Source organism: Palaemon carinicauda, chromosome 34 (genome assembly GCF_036898095.1).
Source record: "Palaemon carinicauda isolate YSFRI2023 chromosome 34, ASM3689809v2, whole genome shotgun sequence".
Classification (NCBI taxonomy): Eukaryota; Metazoa; Arthropoda; class Malacostraca; order Decapoda; family Palaemonidae; genus Palaemon; species Palaemon carinicauda.
In genome coordinates, this window is record NC_090758.1 from 38625143 (window position 1) to 38636059 (window position 10917).

Sequence of the window (10917 nt, forward strand, 5' to 3'; positions counted from 1 at the left end):
AATAGAAGGAATTACTGAAAACATCATGGAGCTCAAAATATCAGAAAGAGCAGGCCGAGGTAGATTTAAAAGTGCCGAAATATATACCAGGAAAACTAAGGAGGGCGCACAGGACATTAATCCACTACGCACCAGCATCGATAATGCAGCGTCTATTTAATGAACTGCCAGCTCATCTAAGAAACATATCAGGAGTGAGCGTAGATGTGTTTGAAAATAAGCTCGATAAATACCTAATATGCATCCCAGACCATCCAAGACTGGAAGATGCAAAATACACCGGAAGATGCATTAGCAACTCTTTGGTGGATATATAAGGTGCCTCACACTGAGGGACCTTGGGGAACCCAAACATTAAATAAGGCAATAAGTAAAGGTAATGCTCTCTCCCTCTCTCTCTCTCTCTCTCTCCTCTCTCTCTCTCCCCTACTTACCTTATAACTCTCCATTACAATCTCTCTCTCTCTCTCTCTCTCTCCTCTCTCTCTCTCTCCTACTTATATTATAACTCTACTTTACAATCTGTCTGTCTGTCTCTCTCTCTCTCTCTCTCTCTCTCTCTCTCTCTCCTACTTATATTATAACTCTCCTTTAAAATCTCTCTCTCTCTCTCTCTCCCCTCCTCTCTCTCTCTCTCTCTCCTACTTATATTACAACTCTCCTTTACAATCTCTCTCTCTCTCTCTCTCTCTCTCTCTCTCTCTCCTACTTACCTTATAACTCTCCGAAACAATCTCTCTCTCTCTCTCTCTCTCTCTCTCTCTCCTACTTACCTTATAACTCTCCCAAACAATCTCTCTCTCTCTCTCTCTCTCTCTCTCTCTCTCCTATTTACCTAATAACTCTCCATTACAATCTCTCTCTCTCTCTCTCTCTCTCTCTCTCTTCTACTTACCTTATAACTCTCCATTACAATCTCTCTCTCTCTCTCTCTCTCTCTCTCTCTCTTTCCTACTTACCTTATAGCTCTCCATTATAATCTCTCTCTCCTCTCTCCGTTACAATTTCTCTCTCTCTCTCTCTCTCTCTCTCTCTCTCTCTCCCCTACTTACCTAATAAATCTCCATTACAACCCCCCTCTCTCTCTCTCTCTCTCTCTCTCTCTCTCTCTCTCCAATCAGTGAAAGGCAGGAATCTCTGTCCCTCTAGTCTTCCTGATTATTAGGGACGTTTATACGCTGCTTATCTGCGACCTGATTTCTCTCGTTCCGCAGCCTAGTTCCTTAAATCATATCCAAGCGATTTTCTTACCTGATTATCTGAGGTCGATCTATTTACGTCGTTACCTTAATTTCATATAATATTATACCGAATAGTGCAGTGGGTGTCAAGTCTCAATGGGACCCTTTTGTTTATTTTAGAGATATATTAGCAACTATGGCTTGTTGCAAGTTACTTTATTGACTTCAGGCTTAATTGTAAACTGATTTTGAAGTCATTTGGTCTGTGGTGTATATATTATCTCAAGTATAATGTGCAAACACACACACACACACACACACACACACACATATATATATATATATATATGTATGTATATATATATATATATATATATGTATATATATATATTTATATAGAAATATATATATATATATATATATATATATTTATATAGAAATATATATATATATATATATATATATATACCCCGTACACTTCTCCCCTACATCATACACGTCCCCCCAAACCCGATTCACCTCTCAGACCACACACACCTCTCCCACAAACGGGGTTTGTGAGAGAGGTATGTGTGCTGTGGGAGAGATGCACAGGGGTTCAAGGAAAGGTTTATTGGGTGTTGGAGAGGTGTATGGAATGTGGGAGAGAAGCACGAGGTGTCTATTAAATTTCTTATTCCTGATCTAGATATTAATCTCTGGCACCGTCGATCAATTAGTTCATTATGCATGTTGCATAAGATTTTTCATAACTCTGACCATCCTTTACATTCAGATCTCCCTGGACAATTCTATCCTGTTCGTAATACTAGGCAGGCAGTTAATTCTAATAGCCCAGGCCTTCTCCATCATAAGACTCAATACTACGCAGTACTCTAGAAGTTTTATTCCAGCTGTTACCAAGTTGTGGAATGATCTTCCTAATCGGGTTGTTGAATCAGTAGAACTTCAAAAGTTCAAAGTTGGAGCAAATGCTTTTTTGTTGACCAGACGGACATGAGTCTTTTTATAGTTTATACATGACATTTTTGTTGTTGACGTTGTTAATAGTTTATATATGATATATCTCTTTTGACATTACTTTTTTTAGAATGATTTATTGTTAATTTGTTCTCTTCAGTTATTTATTTCCTTATTTCCTTTCCTCACTGGGCTATTTTTCCCTATTGGAGCCCCTGGGCTTATAGCATCTTGCTTTTCCAATTAGGGTTGTAGCTTGGATAGTAATAATAATAATAATAATATATATACATATATATATAAACAGCTTCTTCCTCATTGACTAAGTTGAGAACCTCCTTTTTCATATGTGGGATTGGTTCATGGGGTGTCGTAGAGGTGTTTGGGGTGAGGGAAGAGGTGTATGGGATGTAGGAGATGTTCATGTGGTGTGAGGGAGCGGTTTCTGGGCTGTGGGAGAGATGCACAGGGGTTAAAGGAAAGGTTTATTGGGTGTTGGAGAGGTGTATGGAGTGTGGGAGAGAGGCACGGAGTATGCAAGAGAGGTGTATAGGGTGTTGGAGAGGTGTATGGGGTGTGGGGAGAGGTGTATCGGGTGGGGGGAGAAGTGTATGTGGTCTTGTAGAAGTGTATGGGGTGGTGGAGGAGAGGTGTATAGGGTGTTCGAGAGGTCCATAACGTGTGAGATAGGTGTATGGGATGTGGAGGAGAGGTGTATGGGGTGTTGGAGAAGTGAATGGGGTGTAGAAGAGGATTATGGGGTGCTGGAGAGGTGCGTGGGTTTAGGGAAGAAGGTGTATGGGGAGTGGGAGATGTGTAGGATGTGTGGGAGAGGTGCATGGGGTGTGGGAGAGGTGCATGGGGTGCGGGGAAGGTGTATGGGGGGTGTGAGATAGATGTATGGGGTATAGGGGCGCTGCCTGGGGTGTGGAAGAGGTGTATAGCATTTGGGGGAGAGGTGTATGGGGTTTGTGAGAGAGATGTATGGGGCGTGGGTGTGGTTCATGGAGTGTGGGATAGTTGTGTGGGGAGTTGTGGTGAGGTTCCTGGGTTGTGGGAGAGGTGCAGGGTGATTAGGGGAGAGTTGTAAGGGGTGTTGGAGAGGTGTATGGAGTATGAGAGAGGTGCTTGGGGGTGTGATAGAGGTGTATGGGGTGTATGGAAAAGGTGTAGAGCATATTAGAGAGTTGTTGGTTGGGTGGGAGAGGATAAAGTGGTCTAGGAGAGGTGTATGGGGTGTGGGAGAGGTGCATGGGGAGTGGAAGAGGAGTATCGGGTATGGGAGAGGTTTAAGGGATGTGGGAGAGTAGTATCGGGTGTGGGAGAGGTGCATGGGGTGTGGAAGAGGAGTATCGGGTGTGGGAGAGGTGTAAGGGATGTGGGAGAGGTGCATGGGGTTTGAGGGAGAGGTTTATGGGTTATGGGAGAGGTGTATGGGGTGTGGGAGAGGTGCTAAGGGTGTGATAGAGGTGTATGGGCTGTAGGGGAGAGGTGTAGAGCATATTAGAGAGTTGTTGGTTGGGTGGGAGAGGATAAAGTGGTCTAGGAGAGGTGTATGGGGTGTGGGAGAGGTGCATGGGGAGTGGAAGAGGAGTATCGGGTATGGGAGAGGTTTAAGGGATGTGGGAGAGGTGCATGGGGTTAGAAGGAGAGTTTTATGGGTTGTGGGAGAGGTATATGGGGTGTGGGAGTTGTGTATGGGGTTTGGGAGACGTGCAAAGGTTGTGGGAGAGGTGTGAGGGGTGTAAGAGAGAAGTGTATGGGGTGTGGTAGAAGTGCATGGGGTGTGGGAGAGGTGTATGGGGTGTGGGGGAGAAGTTTACGGGGGGAGAGTTCTATGTGTGTGGGGGAGAGGTGTATGGGGTGTGAGAGAGTTCCATTGGACGTTGGAGAGAGGTACGGGGTGTGGGAAGGGTGTATGGGGTTTGGGTGACAGGTGGTTGGGGTGTGGTGAAGTGCAAAGCGTATAGGAGAGGTGTATGGGTTTTGGGTGAGAAATACAGGGGTGTGGGGGAGAAGTGTTTAGGGTGTGGAAAAGGTGTATGAGGTTTGGGAGAGAAATGTATGGGGTGTGTGGGAGAAGCAAGGAGTGTGGGAAAGGTGGATGGGGCATGGGGGAGAGTTGTGTGAGGCGTGGGGGAGAAGTGCATGGTGTAGGGGAGAGGTCTATAGGGTCGGGGAGATGTGTATGCCGTTTTGTGAGAGAGGTGTAAGGGGTGTGGGAGAGGTGCAAGGGGTGTCAGAGAGTTATGTGGGGTATGGGGAAGATGTATATGGGGGTGTGGGATAGGTTCAAGAGATGACAGAGAGGTGTATGGGATGTGGGGGAAAGGTGTATGGGGTGTGAAGGAGAGGGTTTGGTGTGTTGGGGATGTGTAGAAGGTGTGGGATTGGTGCATGGGGTTTCGTAGAGGTATTTGGGGTGTGAGAAGAGGTGTATGGGGTGTGGGAGAGATTCATAGAGTGCGGGAGAGTTGTGTGTGGTGTGGGAGAGAGGTTTCTGTGCTGTGGGAGAGATGCACAGGGGTTCAAGGAAAGGTTTATTGGGTGTTGGAGAGGTGTATGGAATGTGGGAGAGAAGCACGAGGTGTGCAGGAGAGGTGTATGGGGTGTTGGAGTGGTGTAAGGGGTGATAGGGAGAGGTTTGGGGCACGTTGGAGAGTTGTTTGTGGTTTGGGAGAGGTTTTTGGGGTGTAGTGAGAGGTGTATGTGGTCTTGTAGAAGTGTATAGGGTGGTGGGGGAAAGATTTATAAGGTGTTCAAGAGATCCATAGGGTGTGAGATAGGTGTCTGGTGAGTGTAGGAGAGGTGTATGGGATTTGAAGAGGTGAATGGGGTGTAGAAAAGGATTATGGGGTGGCGGAGAGGTGCGTGGGGTTTAGGGAAGAAGGCGTATGGGGTATGAGGGTGAGGTGTATGGGGCTGTGGGAGAGGTGCATGGGGTATGGGAGAGGTGCTTGGGGTGCGGAAAAGGTGTATGGGGTGTATGACAGAGGTGTATAGGGTGTGGGAGAGCTATATGTGGTGTGGAAGAGGTGCATAGCATTTGGGGGAGAAGTGTATTGGGATTGTGAGAGAGATTTATGGGGTTTGGGAGACGTGTATGATTTGGGGGAGAAGTGTACAGGATTTGTGAGAGAGGTGTCTGTGATGTGTGAGACGTGTATGGATTTTGAGAGACGTGTAGGATGTGGGGGAGAAGTGTACGGGTTTTGTGAGAGAGGTATCTATGGTGTATGAGAGGTGTATGGGGTTTGGGAGACGTGTATGATGTGGGGGAGAAGTGTCCGGGGTTTGTGAGAGAGGTGTCTGTGGTGTGTGAGAGTTGTAGGGGGTTTGGGAGAGGTGTATGATGTAGGGGAGAAGTGTACGGGGCTTGTGAGAGAGGTATCTGTGGTGTGAGAGAGGTGTATGGGGTTTGGGAGACATGTATGATGTGGGGGAGAAGTGTACGGGGTTTGTGGGAGAGGTGTGTGTGGTCTGAGAGGTGAATCGGGTTTGGGGGACGTGTATGATGTAGGGGAGAAGTGTACGGGGTTTTTAAGAGAGATATCTGTGGTGTGTGAGAGTTGTATGGGGTTTGGGAGACGTGTATGATGTGGGAGAGAAGTGTACTGAGTTTGTGAAAGAAGTGTATGGGGTGTGGGAGAAGTGCATGGGGTGAGGAGGATGTGTATGATGTAGGGAAGAAGTGTATGGGATTTGTGAGAGAGGTGTATGGGGTGTGCGAGAGGTGCAAGGGGTTAGGAGGGTGTGTATGATGTGGGGAAGAAGTGTACGCGATTTGCGAGAGAGGTGTATGGGGTATGGGAGACGTGTATGATTTGGGGAAGAAGTGTACAGGATTTGTGAGACAGGTGTATGGGGTGTGTGAGAGTTGTATGGGGTTTGGGAGACGTGTTTGATGAGGGGGAGAAGTGTGTTGGGTTTGTGAGAGAGGTATCTGTGGTATTAGAGAGGTGTATGGGGTGTGTGAGAGTTGTATGGGGTTTGGGAGGCGTGTATGATGTGGGGGAGAAGTGTACGGGGTTTGTGAGAGAGGTGTGTTTGGTGTGTGAGAGATGTATGGGGTTTGGGAGAGGTGTATGATGTGGGGGAGAAGTGTACGGGGTTTGTGAGAGAGGTATCTGTGGTGTGGGGGAGGTGTATGGGGTTTTGGAGACGTGTAAGATGTGGAGGAGAAGTGTACGGGGTTTGTGAGAGAGGTATGTGTGGTGTGGGAGAGGTGTATACGGTATGGGAGGCGTGGATGATATGAGGGAGAAGTGTACAGGGTTTGTGAGAGAGGTAGCTGTGTCGTGTGAGAGGTGTATGGCGCTTGGGAGACAGGTATGATGTGGGGGAGAAGACTACAAGGTTTAAGAGAGAGGTGTGTGGGGTCTGTGAGAGGTGTATGGGTTTTGGGAGACGTGTATGATGTGGGGGAGAAGTGTATGAGGTTTGTGAGAGAGGCGTCTGTGGTTTGGGAGAGGTGTATGGAGTATGAGTGACGTGGATGATATGGGGGAGAAGTGTACGGGGTTTGTGTGAGAGGTATATGGGTTTTGGGAGACGTGTATGATGTGGGGGAGAAGTGTACGGGGTTTGTGAGAGAGGTATTTGTGGTGTGGGAGAGATGTATGGGGTTTGGGAGAGGTGTATGATGTGGGGGAGAAGTGTACGGGGTTTGTGAGAGAGGTATCTGTGGTGTGGGAGAGGTGTATGGGGTTTCAGAGACGTGTATGATGTAGGGGAGAATTGTACAGGGCTTCTGAGAGAGGTATTTGTGGTGTGAGAGATGTGTGTGGGGTATGGGAGACATGGATGATTTGGGGGAGAAATGTACGGGGTTTGTGAAAGAGGTGTGTGTGTTGTGTAAGAGGTGTATGGGGTTTGGGAGACGTGTATGATGTGGGGGAGAAGTGTACGGGTTTTTTGAGAGAGGTATCTGTGTTGTGTGAGAGGTGTATGGGGTTTGGGAGACGTGTATGATGTGGGGGAGAAGTGTACGGGGTTTGTAAGAGAGGTGTCTGTGGTGTGTGAGAGGTGTAGGGGGTTTGGGAGAGGTGTATGATGTCGGGGAGAAGTGTACGGGGCTTGTGAGAGAGGTATCTTTGGTGTGGGAGAGGTGTATGGGGTTTGGGAGACGTGTATGATGATGGGGAGAATAGTGTGCGGGGTTTGTGGGAGAAGTGTCTGTGAGAGGTGTATGGGGTTTGGGAGAGCTGTATGATGTTGGGGAGAAGTGTACGGGGTTTTTGATAAATTTTTTATGGAACCTTTGATGCATAGTCGATTGATTCTGGTTCTATGACGATTTTTGAAATGCGAGAAATATTAGAGTTAGAGACGTGAAGAGGAAGTGTGTAAATGTTGGTGATAGAAAAATGTAAAAGGTTGGAAATTTTGGTGATAGAAAAATTACAAAGATTGGAAATGTTGGTGATAGAAAGATGTAAAAGTTTGGAAATGTAGGGGATAGAAAAATTACAAAGATTGGAAATTTTGGTGATAGAAAGATGTAAAAGGTTGGAAATGTTGGTGACTGAAAAATTACAAAGATTGGAAATGTTGGTGATGGAAAGATGTAAATGGTTTGAAATGTTGGTGATAGAGTAATTACAAAGATTGGAAATGTTGGTGATAGAAAGATGTAAAAGGTTTGAAATGTTGGTGAAAGAAAAATTACAAAGATTGGAAATGTCGGTGATGGAAAGATGTAAACGGTTTGAAATGTTGGAGAGAGAAAGATGAAAAAGGTTGGAAATGCTGGTGTTAGGAAGATGAAAAACGTTGGAAATGCTGGTGATGAAAGTGAAAAGGGGTGGAAAAATCGGTGATAGAAAAGTGAAAAAGGGGCGGAAATTTTCTGAGAGAGAAGTTAAAAGGGAGAAAATGCTGGTGATAGAACATTAAAAAGGAGTGAAAATGTTGGTGAAAATAAAAAAAAATTATATAAAGGGATGGATTTGTTGGTAATCGAAAAGTGAGAAATTGCGGAAATGTTGGTGATAGAAGATTTTTAGAATGGTAAAAATGTTGGTGATAGAAAAGTGAAAAAGGATGGAAATGATGGTGATAGTAAAGTGGAAAAGGGTGAAAATATCAGTGTTAGAAAAATAATAAAAAACGATGGAAAGGTTGGTGATCGAAAAGTAAAAATGGGTAGAAGTTTTGGTGAGAGAAATTTTAAAGAATGTTTATGATAGAACAGTGAAAAAAGGATGTAAATGCTGGTGAAAGAAAAAAATGATAATAAAGGATGGAAATGTTGGTGTTCAAAAAGTGACAAAGGGTTGAAATGTTCCTGATAGAGAATTTAAAAAAATAGGGGAATGTTGGTGATAGAAAAATGATAAAGGGTGGAAATCCTGGTGATAAAACGAATGATAAAGTTCGGAAATCTTGGTGATAGAAAAGGAAAAAAAAAAGTTGATAGAAAAATGAAAAAAGGTTGGAAATGTTGGTGATAGAAAAGTGGAAATACTGGTGATAGAAAAGAAAAAAAAAAAGTGGAAATTTTAGTGATAGAGAAAGGATGGAAATGATGGTAATAAAAAAGGAAAACAATGTGGAAATGTTGGTGATAGAAAAGTTTAAAATGATGGAAATGTTGTTGATAGAAAAGTGAAAAATGGTGGAAATGTTGGTGATAGAAAAGTGAAAAATGGTGGAAATGTTGGTGATAGAAAAGTGAAAATGGTGGAAATATTGGTGATAGAAAAGTGAAAAATAGTGGAAATGTTGTTGATAGAAGAGGGAAAAACAGTGGAAAAGTTGATGATAGAAAAGTGAAAACGGTGGAAATGTTGATGATAGAAAAATAGATAATGGTGGAAATGTTGGTGATAGAAAAGGGGAAAATTGTGGAAATGTTGTCGATAGAAAAGGGGAGAATTGTGAAAAAAATTTTGATAGAAAAGTGAAAAATGGTAGAAATTTTGTTGATAGAAAAGTGAAAAATAGAGGAAATTTTGTTGATAGAAAAGTGATAACGGCAAAAATTATGGCATTTGTTATTTCAGTGATTATAATTGTGCAAAACTCGTTAATTCCAGCGTTGTGATTTTATTATATTTTAGGATATCTGTGACCAAGTTAAGATAGATTATACATCGACCTTAGTTAATGAAAAAGCTATTTATTATTATTATTATTATTATTATTATTATTATTATTATTAGCTAAGCTACAACCCTAGTCGAAAAAGCAAGATACTATAAGCCCAAGGGCTCCAACAGGGAAAAATTGCCCAGTGAGGAAAGGAAATAAGGAAATATCGTATTACTCCCGTAAATATGTTTATGTAATTATGTTTCTCTCTGGTTATGTATCTGAAGTTGTTTTTAAGTCCTTGATGTATCTTCAGAGAGAGGAGGAGGAGAATCTCAGATACAAATAATTGTGGGGTTTTCTTTGCCAAAAATCCATTTCTTTTGCTATATCCTCGTTCGTAAATGTATTCTTTATTTTACGTTTGGAATTCTATTTGTCCTTTATTGTCGTTTTTATAATTATATAAATCAGCAGAAGAAACAATAAATGCAAAATCTTAATTTATATCTTATATTCCCGTTTCAGTTACCCCCCCCCCCCCCTTGTAATGATCGGAATATCTTGACAGCATCAAAACAAAAACTTATCTTGAAATTATGTGTACAATACATTATCTTCATTTATTGTAGTGTTAGATACAGCGCTAAAATTTTAATGATAAGTTTCCATATTTAACGGTTGTTTACGAACACAGTAAGGAATATTCTTATCAATTAGTTTAGTATGCATAATTCTTTTTTCTTAATCCAATTAATCAAAACATATTGTGAGGGATATATTTAATTTCCAATGTCCATAATTTACAGTTTTTTCACGAACACAGTGAAGAATAATTTTATTAATTAGTTTATAACTTACTGACATAAGTTTTTTCTTAACCCAGTTAAATGAGCATATTTTTAGGAATATATTCAATTTTATAAACTGCAACATTAGTATTAAATGATCGAGTTTCTTACCTCAGTCATGAGACAATCGGCTCCTGAAGTTACTTCTTCTTTTCTAAAAATTATGATGTCGGAATTGTAGTTTGGCACTAGTCTATCCTGAGCTCTCTCTCTTCTGTCTACACTCACTGGTTAGGTCAGGTCGCCCAGTGACCTATGTTAATCACCACTTATGTTGGACACACACACACACACACTCTTTCTAAACAACCACAACACTGAGTCTGCCCTACAGTCAGTCGAAACCCCGGCCCGGGGCTGGACGCTATATGAGGAGCCTCGTGGAAGAGGGAGGAGCCTGCCCGCATGCAGCCAATAAGACAGCGCGACTCAACGCTGTACCCCTCCTACTATTCCCCAACCCTCCCTTGATTTTACTGTACCCCTTCTATCACCTGGTTAAGGACCTCTCTCTCTCTCTCTCTCTCTCTCTCTCTCTCTCTCTCTCTCTCTCTCTCTCTCTCTCTCTCGGGTTACCCCAGATTGTAAAAGTAAAGGTCAAGGGTCCCTGATATCGCAAGTTAATATCAAAATCAGCCTCAGACAAACATTTAATTATTGAGGTCTCTTATTAGACAAAAGTCCTTGGAAGGAATTTATGGATATTCTCCTGCTGTAGTTGTAGGAATTCCTCTGCTGATTGCCTTCTCTTATCATTGGGGATGCATTAGTTTATATGGAAGGCTTATGTATAGGTTTATCTTGTGAGTCTTGGAAGTGGGATAAGTTTGACACTAAATTCTTTTGATATTTTAAGAATCTAAGAGGAATTATTTTAAGAGAATTATTTGATA

General features: G+C 42.8%; 1 long non-coding RNA gene across 1 annotated transcript in view; it reads right to left on the bottom strand.

Moving 5' to 3' along the window:
* Positions 1–10399, bottom strand: part of LOC137627120 (uncharacterized) — a 196685-nt gene extending 186286 nt beyond the window's left edge. Inside the window, exon 1 of the long non-coding RNA XR_011041125.1 lies at positions 10136–10399. This is a non-coding gene — a long non-coding RNA (uncharacterized lncRNA). The remainder of the gene's footprint in view (positions 1–10135) is intronic.
* Positions 10400–10917: the final 518 nt, after the last annotated feature.